The 15,119-nt window shown below is 33.3% G+C and overlaps 1 long non-coding RNA gene across 1 annotated transcript; it reads left to right on the top strand.

Annotated features, from left to right (window-relative positions):
• The first annotated feature begins 414 nt into the window (after positions 1–414).
• On the top strand, positions 415–1,881 carry LOC140049488 (uncharacterized). The gene is made up of 3 exons (XR_011845277.1): positions 415–481; positions 1,026–1,241; positions 1,351–1,881. It is a non-coding gene; the product is annotated as an uncharacterized lncRNA (long non-coding RNA).
• Positions 1,882–15,119: the final 13,238 nt, after the last annotated feature.

Genomic DNA, 15,119 nt, shown 5'->3' with positions numbered 1-15,119 from the left:
TAGAAAGTCGCTGGCTTGTAACTGAAAATTAAAGTTTAATACCTTTAACATGATAAATTCAAAGGTTCAACTGGGCACCCTATAAGGTTTAACATCAGTTAAAAGGTGCATAATAGCACCTTTTTGTACCATTTTTGTACAATTTTCGTACCGTATGCGCACGCAAGATGTCTGTAAACAATTGTTAAAATATTGAATTTCAGAGGTTATTTACTCTGGTTTGTCTAGAATAAGTAAACTTTTCTTTCATATTTAACAATATTATTAGAATATCTAATATCATAATGTAGGCATCTGTTCTAAATTTATTTGAAACAGGAATTGAACAATAATTTTAAGCGCGTGCGGTTGTTAAACATGCAGTTTGAATTGAGGAGTTTGCGCCCAAAAAATCAGGCTATAAAATTAAACTAGGCCTAGGCCTAGGCCTAGGCCTAGGCCCTAGCTCCCACACCTCTCCAGTGTAGGATAGCTGTTAAAAGTAAGTAACGAAGCTTTATAGGCATGTAGTTTGGTTGTTTTTATTAGATTAATTATTGTATAGGCCTATAAGCCTAGGCTAGGCCTAAAACTTAAAAATGATAGCTAAATAAATAAATATGGCTAGCTAGAGGCCTCCTACCTAGCCTATCTAGGGCCTCTAGGCGGCCTCTATTAGGCCTAGGCTAGGTTAAGCCTAAAGTAGGCAGTCTAGAGGCCTACTTAGCCTACAGTAGCCTTTCGGGCGGGGGCTAGTCCTAGACCAGGCCTAGCCTACTTACCTGGGTCTAGCTAGTAGGTTAGGCATAATAGGCTAGCTATGCCTAGGCCTAGGTTCACTAGGTAGGCCTAGGCCTAGACCTTAAACTTATTTACAGTCCGAGGCCTAGCTAGCCGGCTAGGCCTATAATTAATAATAGGCCTAGCTAGGCAGGCCAGGGGCCTAGTTATTAATATTAGTTATTACAGTAGCTGGGTATTATTAGGCCTAGGCCTAGGCCTATATTAAATTCTTTTATACACATTATCATTATTTTTAATTATAGTTACAGCCTACATGCCATGATGTCATGGAGGGATAAAATAAGTTTAAAACATGAAAGAGCACCTCTGCTCTAATCAGCAGCAATAAAGATGTTCAGAAAAGGAGAAAGAAATGTGACCACATGTACTGTAATACTCTAGTATATAGGGCCTACTATACTACGAGCTGAGGAAAGGGAGAGGAACATACTTTAAAGTATGTGAAGCATGTGGTCAAGGTAATTTGACTTTAAAAATCAGAACAATGTCAATAATGTATTGTATGATGTTGTCATATTAATGATAATATTAATATAATTGTTTCCCTTCCTATTTCATGCTTTTTAGGAAAGTACATAATCAGGTGAAAATGTTCGGAAAAGGTGAACCAGACATCAAGAACACTGTTTCAGATATATGGGGATAAGAAGAAAATACTGCCAAAGATGTCATCATTAGATAATTTTAACAATAGGCCTATTGTTGGTTTGAGAAGAGATGGCCACACTCTATTTAAGGTGCAGAGACTGGTAATTGCCATCCATTAATTCAGCAGTTGAATTGAATAATGTAATGTTTTAAAGTTGAATAAAATTATACAAAGCTTAATCAATATTTTTTGTATTTTAGTGATTTTTATTTGTGCACCTTTTTAACAGAAATTTGAATCTTAGAGGAGCATTATTGAACCTTTTATTAGGGTGTAAAGTTGCACCTTTATTTAGAGGTTGAATTTTGCTCCTTTGGGGAGCTGCTATTGTTGCATTTAGTTTGCACCTTTTAGGGTAGAAAATTACACCTTATATGGTGCAAATGTGAACTCCAAAGGAGCATTATAGCACCCTTTATCAGGGTTCAAAATTGCACCTTCCGTCAAAGGTGCAGTTGTGCACCTTAAAGGAAGCTGCTATTGTTGCATCGGTTTGCACCTTTTTAGGTAGAGATTTGCACCTTTTTTTTTTAGTGTGTACGGTAAGTATCATAAGAAAGAGCCTATGATTCATAAAGATAAGAATTTATAAAGAACATAATTCTAACTCTTGTAAAATAATTTTCTATAATTCTAATTTTAATTACCGTAATTAGATCTAATTATTATGCTAGGCCTAACTGATGATAAACGTAGCCTAAATACTCCTGTATGTAATGAAGGAACCTTGTACTGGGAGACTTAAAATGCAATCGGCAAGCTATCAGTATTAGAAAAAAGTCGTCAACCGAAAGATCAATTATTCCTTATTTTACCTGAATAAATAATAACCTGATAATAATCCATACACTTTCTTTTCTTGTATCATGGCGGAACAGTTTAATGGTCTTTTTAAGGAAATTAAAAAAATGTGTCGCAAAAATAGCTAAAAGAAGGGCGTTAAAAAATGGAAAAGGATGACTCAATTTGAACACTTTTGTTTAACGTCGGACAAACATGCCATGCATGGCAATCATGCCTAAATAAAAACGATATGACAAAACGGGTTTTAAAAAAGTAAACAAAATGTTTGCAGATAACAGAAATATTTATCAAAATATTATCATAATTTGTTTTTTTATATAAAATATAGGCCTAACAGCTACAAAATTTCATTCGGTCGGGAGCTTCATTATTCTATATTTGGCCATGCCTTCTAATCATTTTCTAACCATAACGAATGGATGGTTGGCCTGTAGCTGAAGATAGGCCTGGGTTATTTGTTATCATGCGTTGACAATAAAACTCACTGATCTGTGTTGGAATGGTGGATTTAAAAGCACACAATACTTAACAAAAGCTATAGGATATGTCTATACAAACCTACCTATTTATGGATAATAATTGACATTTCAATTGTTAAAAGTTCATGATTTTACCTTGATTTACCTTGACCTTTAGACTATAAACCTGTTAAGGTTTGTGAGTCCCTCTTTGAACATCTTGGTTATATGGCTCAAACTTTAGGTTGTGGGTTTTCCAGTGTGTTTCAAGGTGGGTTTTAAAATTATTGATAGAGGATGCATTTACTATGGGTCATTCCATGCCAACTCAACAAATTTTCTGAAAATCATGGCTGGGTACCCCCTCAGATTTTCTTGAAACTTTCATAAAATATGCAACTATGTCTCACGAACGCGTACGCACCAAACATTTCAGTTGCCAACTCCAAGTCGTTAAAAAGTTATGGCCATTTGAAAATGTGTCGTCTGTAGAATTTTTGGTCTTAATAAATTACCTTTTTGTAAAGTTGCATTTTTAATTAGCCATTATTTTAAAAACTATCAGAGCTAATAAGTTGAATATTGATAGACTGACATAATTTTGATCATAGATTAAAAATATATAAAAAAATGGCTGTATCTCAATTATTTTCCGAGATTTTTGTCCCTAGAGACCCCAATTTATTTTGTTGCAAACAGTTTCGGCAATTTTTACCCTTTATTTAAATATGAAAATACATTTTTTAATTGATTTTTTTCTATACAATGTTAATATATGGTGCTAAATGTATCCATACAAAAAAGTTTATCATATTAAAAATTCATCCTAGGGGTACACTGCGTGTCAAAAAGTCACTCGGGACACAAAATACAAAAAATCATTACTTTTTCGTTTTGAACTTTGACCTTGTGGGCAATTATTCCCAAAGTTGAAACTCATCATATAAGTTCATCAATGCATGATTCAGCTATGTTCCAAATACCAGTTTGATGTCTTTATTCCTTCATGTCGAAATATGACTATGAAATGAAGGCGTTTTGTGTATATTTGTAGCAATTTCAATGTAAAACGTGCTATCGTCAATTTTCGGAAGATCATAATTTCAGTATTTTATTTCCTAGTGCTTTCAATACATTCAATTTTAGACAATTTTTGGCCCCGAATCCATTTCTGCAACATTCAAAGTAACAAAATGAATAGTTTAAAAGATATACGTGGTCAAAAATGGCTCAAGTGTATAAATAGTGTGCACATATTGCTAGCTACCATCGCGATATTTAAATGGACATAAGTTTTATACTGAAACCTCACAACTTGTTATCACCAGCAAAACTTTTGATCCTGAATCCATTTCTGCTTCATTCAAAGTAACAAAATGAATAGTTTTCATTAGACTGCTGGTGCGCTTCTTGGATGTTCATGAATTTTACATAGACGTACGTCCAGGCCATATTTTCTTCTGATCTTTCAAGTATTTTTCCTCCAATGTTCCATTCTTTATCATAAGTACTTTTATAAAAAGATTACTATATTTGAGAGGGAACACCACTACCTATATTAACATTGATGTATACATTTTGTTAGGAAATTTATCATCTCAGAGCCCGTTCAACTAACGTTATGGACGTACTGTATGGACATACATAAAAATGTACGTCCATATTATAATTAACAACAAAAAGAAAAGAAAATTAAATGAAATGTTCATGATTTATGAATTATTTTTTAATCATAAAGGCTAAAAAATGATAGTTCAGCTAAAAAAAATCCATATCAATATGCAATTACGCAACTAAGAAAAAATGATTTGTTGTAATTTTGTTATATGGACGTACACGTCACACCTAAAATTTACAAATTTTGCACGGCCAGAATTTTTTAATTTCTAGGGAAAATTTTTAATAATTATGTTATGTTATTATGTTATTATGTTTGTAAATTGAATTTTTAGCAAAATTCAGAAAAAAAATGGGAAAAAAACATTTTTCAAAATGTACGTACATATTCAACAGACAAAATATTTGTTTTTTCTGATTATTATATAAAAAAACAATTATAATTAATAAAAGTTCAACTAATAATCTTTAAAATGACACCATTTATGATTTTTCAATGTCAATTTAAATTTTTGTTGCACTGGGTGACATTTTGCTGGAATTAATTGCCCATATACATATTTGCAATTGTTGCTGTGTGCATTCACTCTAGGGCCATTTTTTAGCAAATGTATCTTTAAAACTATTGATTTTGTTACTTCATTGATTGTAAAAATGGATTCAGGATCAAAAGTTTTGCTAAGATAACAAGTTGTGATGTTCTAGGGGTTTCAGTATAAAACTTATGTCCATTTAAATATCGCTATTGTAGCAATATGTGCACATTAATTATGCACTTGAGCCATTTTTGCCTGTTATCTCTTAAACTATTCATTTTGTTAAACAGTAAAGTATAGCTCTAGTATTAGGTAATTATTAATATCTCTTACAGATAGTGTTACAATTTAGAAGGATTAAAGTGATTTTTAGAGATTTAAATTTAATACTTAACCAACTATGAAAACACACTGTTACCACAACCAAGAGCGCCCTCTTATGAGTTTAGTAGTATCGAAATTCATATTAATCTTACACCAGATTTAACAATTCATATTATTAAAATATAAAAGAATCCTTGCGAACTTAACCTACATTCTTTCATTCATTTTTCAAAATCAATTTCAACAAAGGTTATGCAAGAAAAAGTACAAGAACAAGTTAAGTCTAGTCTACACTATCAAACTTTATATGAGAAAAAATGTTATGTGCCCATTATATGGACATGATAATGTCATTTGGGCACATCACACGTTTTCTCAAAAAGTTTAGACATATAGCTTTAAAATCAAATACAGTTTTATACAGTTTTGGAATCTGTAATGTCTGTGACTGCAGAACCGATGAACACCACTTAAAGGCCAGATACGGGCAAAAAATTTCTATTGATCATACATTCCAATAATTATCGATCTATAGTTTCCCCTAGGTTTCATAATTTTTTTGGATTTATTTGAGTTACATGAGCTTGTTGAAAATTTCTTCTCAGTGGGGGGATAGTTCAAATTACACAGTAAAATCTCTATTCTTTTGTAAACACATTTTGTAAATAGAGAGGCATTTTAAAAAGCTATGAAAAATAAACGGGGTGGTAAAAAATGTTAATAGATGACTAAATATAGGTAATATAAATTTAATTTTACATTTCTGGTATTTTTATTCAACTTCAGATTTTTATTTTCATGCTATAGCAAAAATTATCCACCGTATATCCACCATCTTTTTTCACCTTCTAGGGAGTCACCAGACATGTTATTACATTAGGTTAAACTACCTAACTACTGAAAAAAATTCTTCCTGGTTTTTATGGCAACATTTTGCCAAATTTTGTATTTGACCATATTAAGAGGAATTCATGTTTTTTCGTCTTGATTTCTGTTTCAAATATTTGATTTATGTACAATTAACCAAATATTATATTTAAAATTCATGCCTGTACATGAGCTTTAAAAGAAAGAACGACAGACATTTTTTTAATGACCCCGTGCACCCTCCTTCATAGTTTCAATTTCTCGTAAAAGTTCCTTATACTCGTCGTCGTCGTCAAAGCAAACGCTGAACGTGGCTTCTCTAACAGTATTCTGAAACCATCTCCTGTCTTCTGTGATCCTACTTGCTTGCTCCATAGAGTCAAACACATCTGTTATAGTCTTTTTCCATCTTGGTCTTCCTCTTCTTCTCTTCCCTGGAATATAAGCCTCCAACACTCTCGTCTCCATTCCATCTTGCCGCTTAATGTGGCCAAAATAGCACAATTTCTGCTTTTTAACATATCCTTCTACTAGTAAATAAAAACATAGATGTTTATATTCTTACTACACGGATCTAATTCTTATTTCGACAGCGATGGGCCAGTATCATATAGATATAGGGTAATAATATCTTGCTCTTACGAAAGATGCACTGGGTTTCTTAACAATTACATTGGACCACCAGCACCATCAGTCAGTGGCGGATCCAGAGGGGCGCGCCCTCCGCACGCCCCCTATAAATCTCGAGAGAACAAAATTATCCTACCATAAGGAAAAAAAATTGGGAAAAAGAAGCGTAAAAAAGAGTAAAGTACTTTCACTTTTGATTAAAACACATTGTTTCAGCGCCGTGCTAATTTACTTTTATTAGAGGTCACCATTGCTGTTGCTGTCTGTAAATTTCTAAGAGTTGCGAAATGAATTGCCTATTTTCACCTGAAAAATAAACGCTTTTGGTCCCCGGATGTAACATGATATTGATGCGTGTATCGTACCTATAGGCCTACTCGGGGCACGAACGATTCATACAAAAATGACATACAACCGCATAAATAAAACTGTATATACGTCAAAAATGGAACGCCGTGGTTACCAGATCATCATCATAGAGGATATGTTAATAATAATAATAGTACACTAACTGGGGTAACTGTGTACTGTAGTATACATTATGGAAACCGACTTTTTTTTCTAGGCCACCCACCCAACTGTATCAATATCTATTTATATTTATATATTTAATTTCTTCAACAAATTGATGTAAATAAATATTGAGCTATAATTAGCATTAAATTTTGCGGTTTTTTCGGGCCTTCCCTTCTACCTAGATGTACGTTCGCATTGAACTTGAACGCAACGCAATCAACACAAAATAGGCCTACTGAGGAGTGAATGAAATCGGCAATAAAATGTTATTTTATATCGTCCTGTAATTAGTCACGTGTGTTTATTGGAGGGAAAGGTATGATCGTTTTGCTCATTGGTAGCATGCTACATATGAGAGTGTCTTTTCCTGCAAATTAGAGGTGGTGCCATTTATCATGAATTTTATGTGCAAGAGTACCATTTCCGGCCATCTGGGGGTCATTTAACAAAGTTCAATTCGATCGCCACAGGTCCTGTCGACGGTCCTGCAAGCACCTTTTCCGCGCCATGTGCAAACGCTGACTCAAAATAGGCCTGTGGGGAAAATGCCATCCATAGGCTAGTACCTCAGTTTTTCATATTTAAAATATCAATTGTTAATACATTTATAATAAAGTAAGAGTGCCATTTCCGACCATCTAGAGGTGTTATATTTTCAAAATCGTCTCAACTCACCCCCCTCCCACCCCCATCCCACCGTGGTGGGGCTGAGTTGGTGTGGACGCTCTAAAGGTGCGTCCCCTTTTTCACAAAATCCTGGATCCGCCCCTGAATTTTGCCTTTAAAAATTGGTAGAGCAAAGCAATCGCTATATACTGTTTACTTAGAAGTGTGCCAGTTATTCAGCACTGAAGAAAACAAAATCACATGGAACCACATTTTTTTCTAAACATTATTAAAGCTAAGTGGGTTAATTAATGAGATGAAAGCACATAGGAAGGCCAGGAACGTACGGTAACCACCGGAGTTGCGAATAGTTCCACTGGAAATACGCCTTTTTTATGTCACGATATCGAAGATAACAATAAAAATATGTGCAAAGCGTAGCCAAATAACGGCCATATTATTTTCTTAAAGTTACTTAAACATTCATAACTCATTAACGGACAGTCATATGGACATACTTTTTGCATTAAAATGTTCTAGATTAGGCTACCGTAAGGGCTGTTTTGACTTGCATGTTTGGATTTTTGAGCGAAAAGAACTAAGACTGGAAGATTAGTTGCCCTCCTCGTACAGATACTGTAGTTTGCTTCAGGTTCTACTCTGCGTTCGAATTTAGAGCATTGCCTTTTTGAATAGCCTAGATTTCTGGCCTAGCCTTCGTCAATGATCTAAGATGGATGCAGCAGTACATTGCCATAGTTATCATTTTGGCGTAATAAGTAATCATTAGTTGACATATTTTATTCCATTAGGTTGAGAAATTTAGTAAAAGCATTGTGAAGAGAAACTGAATACATACAAAGTATTAAATTATTTATGGATTTATTTCCTTAAAATCAACTTTATTCCAGGTGATGAATACAAATTATTAGCGACTGCCATATAATAAATTAATTTTCTGAGATTATTGATTTTTTTACATTGAATATTAGAATTATTGAATGAGCTTTAAACAAATTTGACATCTCCAAATCCAAGTGCTGCCTTCTCTGTACAAATATACTTGTGAAGTTTATTTAAAACATCTTTAACGGATGGGCGTTGGCTAGGATCCTCTGCTGTCATATCGCGGCTCAAAATCTGAAGTTCTGGTAAATTAATGTGGTCATAGAGCTCTTTAAACAAAACTCCTAGAGCATAGATGTCGGTAGCCGTTGTCTCGACCAAGTCACCAGTAGTTGCGTGATAAATAATGGGCAGTCATCAAGTTATTTTCTAGTTGGAAGGGGTGTACGACAGGGTGACCCCCTCAGCCCTTACTTATTTATCCTATCAATAGAATTACTAGCATGTGCCATACGAGACGATAAAACTATTAAGGGGATTGCAGTAAATAATAGAGAAATTAAAATAACTCAATATGCAGACGACTCCACATGCTTTTTGAAAGATGAAGTGTCAGCAAAAAATATAATTAACTTAATAGAGAAATTTTCAAAAATATCGGGCTTGAAATTAAATATAAGCAAATCGCAGGCTATATGGCTTGGTTCAAATAGGCGATGTAAAAACAAACCAATACATATGCAATGGCCACAACAACCAGTAAAAGCATTAGGAGTTTACTTTTCTTATAATGAAAGACAACGGGAAAAATGTAATTTCGAAACGAAAATTAAACAACTAAAAACAATATTAAACATATGGAGAACCAGACAACTAACCTTAGCAGGAAAAATAATTTTAATTAAAACATTCGCAATATCCCAATTTATATATTTAGCATCTGTCATACATATACCGCCCCATGTAGTTAAATCAATTGAAACAATTCTATTTAATTTCTTATGGAACGGTGGTAAAGGTATGATAAAAAGAACAACATTAATTGGGAATATTGAAGAAGGCGGCTTAAAAATGGTAGATATCAAAAGTATGTTTAAGGCATTAAAAATAAAATGGATACAACGATATAACATAAATGTCAATGCAGCATGGAGATCTCTACTACATAGGTTCCTAAATAAGCAAGGAGGCGACACTATTTTTTATTGTAATGTAAGCGCGGACTGTGTCCGTAGTTGGAAAAATATTCCATTGTTTTATAAGGATATGTTAAACGCTTATTTCGAATTAATACATCCTGATACAGTAAACGAAGGGTCCCAATATATATGGTTTAATAGGCACATGCATATACATGGCAAGCCATTTTATTACAAGAGCCTCAGAGATGTTGGGATATGTTTAGTAAGCGACCTTTTTTATGAAAACGGTAATATCATTCCCTTTAATACGTGGATAAAGAGAGGCTTATCGACAAGTAATTTCATGCACTGGAGAATGACGATATCTGCAATACCCCCACAGTGGAAAGCAAACATGAAGCTAGGGTTTTTACGAACAAATTATAAAAAGAGAGGGTTTATAGTGGAAGTAAAGAATGAAGAGAAAGAATTAGAAAGTATGAGTACAAAAAATATATACAGAGCCTTAATTAAAAAAATCTTTAAAATACCAACATCTCAAAGTAAATTGCAGGATAAATTAGGTGTAGATAGCGATAAATGGGAAAATATCTATGTATTACCATTTAAATGTTCTCAGGAGGTAAGAACCAGAATATTTCAGTATAAAATTAATGTGAATTGCTTGTCAACTAATAGTAGACTACATAAAATGAATATTGTGCCGAGTAATATGTGTTCCTATTGTGAATCAAATAGTGAAACTATGACCCATCTTTTGGTTGAATGTAACATTGCAACCAAACATTTCAAAAACAAAGATTTACCTTGATAAAACCTCCATATTATTTGGTTACAATACAGAAAATCCTGATATGTTATTAAATCTATGTATTTTGTTGATTAAGAAAATTATATTTAGTTACAAATTAACTCACAAAAAGCCAGTCTTCCAGGTTTTCTTTAATCGGTTAAAATTTAATTATAACGTAGAGAAAAACATTGCTTCTAAAAGAAGTACATTGTATAATTTCAGACAAAAGTGGAGATTAATAGAAGATTATATTTGATAACTTAACGATACTGTTTCTCGAGGAAATGACTTACTTTTGTGTATTATTATTATTATTACGCTTGCTCTTTATTATTGTATTAAATTAAAATGTAAACCAGAAATTATTATTTGCACTTGTTAGATATATTTAAGTATTTATTATAGGCATACTATTAGTTCCTTGGTTACAATACAGATAATTAAAAATATGTATTTTATTAATATATATGTATTATTTTAAAGAAACAAAAATGGTTATGTTGTTAAATGTATGTATCTGATTTTAATTAACACAAATATATTATAGTTCCTTGGTAATAGTACAGATTAAGATATATTTGTGTGTATGTATGTGTATGTATAAATATGAGTATTATTTATTATTGCTATGTAAAGACAAAAAAAAAAATTAATATGTTAGTAAATGTATATCTCTGGCTAATTTGATTAATACAATTATATTTAGTTAGATTAGTTACATAATTGTGGAAAACACAGCATTTACCAAATTAATTAATTATTTACTTTTAAAAAAAAATGGAATTAATAATTTATAGTTTTTAATATTGTTTGATCACTGTAAGTTACTTTATTTAAACGTTCATATCTTTTTGATACCTATTACTTTATATTTAAGTGATTTGTGTTATGGTTGTATTTTTTGAAATGAATAAAAAAAAAATGAAAAAAAAAAAAAATAAAAAAAAAAAAAAAAAAAAAAAGTCACCAGTTATGAATTCTGGAGCAACTTCCGGCCAAATAGTAGAAAATCTTTCTCTTTCCTCCTCCTTACTGAAGTCTTCTTGGTAAAGTCTTGGTTGTTGTGTAGATGCAAGTGATACGGAACCAAGGTCGACGATTCTTCCACACACTCGTTCCTTCGTATTTGTCAAAACAATGTTGCGCGATGCAATGTTGTTGTGCAGATATCCGTTAATGTGCAAGACCTGGATTCCAGATGTGATGTCATAAGCAATGAGAAGCCATAGTAGTAGAGAATGTTCATTCTTGATGCCTTTGTTTTCTTGAAGGTACTCCTGAAGTGAAGCATTATGATAACCACCTATGCTAAAGAGTTCCATATAAATGTCCAATATATGCTCATCTGGATCATGATGTATGCCATAAATCTTTGGGAAGAGTACACAATCTGATAATTTTGACAGTATTTTGGCCTCAATAAAACCTTTCCTAATGTAATAATTCTTTTCATAAATTAACATTGGTTTTTCCTCCAGGACAGATGTCGGATCGATGGACTTCACTGCAATCATCGTTGCTGAACCACTTTCTGATATTTTCTCTGCTAGTTTCATTAAACCAGATGTTCCATTCCCAATAATTATTTCTTTACCTCTGCATAAGACAGGTTTGATAATATCATTACAAGTCGGAAGGTCAAATGATAGACGTGCTTCTAGATCCTTCAGTCTGTAATTTACCCCCTTTTTCCACTGGGCAACTTTTCGGATCAGACTTGTGTATTTACAGATGTCTTCTTCATTTTCAGATTCACTATCTGGTTGAATGGAGGATCTACTAGAGCAGCTAGATACAGATGATGTAGCTTCTGCTGCAGTTACACCTGGGTTCTTGGCAGGAGGCAGGAGTCCGTCACCACATTGACACAACATAGAGGTCATGGTACTTGCATCATTGACTTGGCATAATCCGTCGTTCATTGGTAAAGTTGTCGTTGATGTACTCTTTAACTCTTTGGGTAGAGTCTGAACTGATGCATGACAGGCTGTCTTGCGATCCGGTTGGCATGAGGCATCTTTCATAACCGTCTTTTTCTGGTTTTCCTCAGTCTGAACAGATGCATGGCAGATTATCTTGGGATCCGGTTGGGAGTATTGGCACGAGGCATCTTTCATGACAATCGTCTTTTTCCCTTTTCGCTTGGAACGGGTTTGAACAGATGCATTTCGAGTTGACTTGCCATCTGCGTAAGAGTATTGGCACCAAGCGTCTTTCTTTGTGGTCGCCTCCTGCTGATTCTGGACACCGGAAGTCTGACAACCTTGTTCTTTTTTCGGAACTTTCTCATAGCTGCCAGTTGTTGGCGCTTGCCTCAGCATGCACATTCCAAAGATGAAGGTTGTGAAGCGGCTTGCAAATGATGCATTATCCTCCCTACAATAAAATTATTAGAATTAAAATCCACAATGAAAGATTTTCATTATTTTAAAGAAAATGTTGTATTTATATATATTTTTTTTTAAACCAAAATTGTACTGCAGCTACTGCAGTATCTACACTTTGTTCATTGTTTATGCAATTATTTTTTTTTAAAAGCATCTTCGTGTGAGGTGCTTGAGTGGGGTGTAATCAAACTCTTTATTGTAGTGACTGTCTCGTAGACTTTGAAGCAAACTAAAATAATGTGTTACTTCATGAAATATATAGTTACTGCAGTAGAATAATTTTGACATGTACTATAGATGTTGAATGACGTGTTCAAAGAAAGAAACTGCCAAATTATCAAAAGGCTTATGTCAGCAGACTGCGGGCTACATTTTGGGCTTACCTTGATCCAGCGGCCTTATTGGCGTCAGGGTGAACTTTATTTTTCTTTTTTCTACCCATCCTTGGTAAAAAAGAAAGCTGAAAACATATATGATAGAATTAAATAAATAATATCTGAATTGAAATCTCAATGATGGAAAAAAAAAGTAACATTTATTTGATTATTTTATTGAATTGCTTTTAAAAAAATAAAAGAAAAATCAACAAAATTTTGTAGATGACATCATCAGTCTAACTAAACTTCTACTACGTAACCCATTAGGCTACTACTAGGTCTATAAAAATTGTAACAAGACATCTAGGCCTAGATGAACCTTTTCACTAGGCTATAATACGTATTCCGATTTTACAGCAATTAAAAAAAAAAAAGGTTACCGATAGGTTACCGATGATTTAAAAAAAAAACTTATTTGTATTGCTTACCAATGTTTGGTTGACAAACCGTGCTTTAAGAAAACAGGCAATTTAATAGCGTAGTTTGTAAGTACGTGTACTTCTCAACTAAGCGAATTCGTAGGTATGATTATTTGTTGTGGTGAATTGTTTCACGGGGATACATGTTTCTATGTACGCGCAATGCGTGCTATATCTTCGGGCGCGCAAATAATGACGCGCTTTTCCTGTATTTCCCCAAAAAGAATGCGCCAAAATAAGGTCCAGCAGCAGTATTATAACTGGTACTGGTACTGGTAATTCAAATAAACGTCTCACAGAGACATCTGGTAGCCATTGACTTAAAGTTGGCATTGGATGTGTTACTTTTAAATGTACAGTATGAGAGTGACTACTACCAAATTGCACAGTCACAAAACAACTTATAAAACAGTTCATATATACAGTTAACACATTGCTGGGAATTATAAATTTCCAATGAAGTTGCATCTAGTAAGTTGACTTTGTTGTACAACTTTATCAAGTACTGATGGTATTTTCCGACCTCTTCGTTTACTTTGTGTTGTGTGAAAAGTAAGAATTTTTGTAGGATCTTCATTTTCTTTTCTAATTACAATACCCTACTACTGTATGCCTTAGTAAGATCAAAGAACTATATAATAATAATTTCTTTGGTAAGATGAGCTCGTCGTCAAAGTTGCAGTCGCTAAAATATGGAATAACCTACCGTACTGAAATTAAAAATTCTCCAACAATTGCTTTATTCAAAGCTAGATTTCGATCATATTTTTTTTCACAAAACTATTTTTTTTCCCCAAGATTTATTTTGTATTTAACAGGACCACAATGCAAAAAAAACCGGCTTTCTTTTACCGGATTGTGTAGACCCACACGATACGCGCGTCGATTAAAACAGATTGGCGCGAGCCACGACGTGAAAACGACGAGAAGCGATTTTTTGCCGCAGCCTGGATGATGGACATTTCAAAGACTCTGCTGGTGTTATGTTAAGCCGAGAACCCTCAGTACAGAGCCATATATACATTTATGATTTCGTTATTATCTTAACAAAAACCTTTAAACAAATTGATTGTTTGATATTCAAAATATTTATCTTTTTACTAATATTAAGACAAAACTCCGCATTTTTTTCCTATGAAGTTAAGGAAAAAATCATGAATAATGTTAATTATTTTCTATTATAAGAAATTGCAAGATAGCTGATCTACTTACTAAATAAACTACACCTAACCATCTAATTAATCTCTCTCAACTATTAATCTTGTACCTCCAGTGTAATAGGTTAAATAAAGCCTTTACCACTAGACCAAACATTTCGGTTGGCAAACGCTGTTTACACATATTATTTTTTCTCTCCATGCTTAT

Source organism: Antedon mediterranea, chromosome 1 (genome assembly GCF_964355755.1).
Source record: "Antedon mediterranea chromosome 1, ecAntMedi1.1, whole genome shotgun sequence".
Classification (NCBI taxonomy): Eukaryota; Metazoa; Echinodermata; class Crinoidea; order Comatulida; family Antedonidae; genus Antedon; species Antedon mediterranea.
Note: the sequence above shows the minus strand (reverse complement) of the source record. Positions and strands in the feature narration are given on the sequence as shown.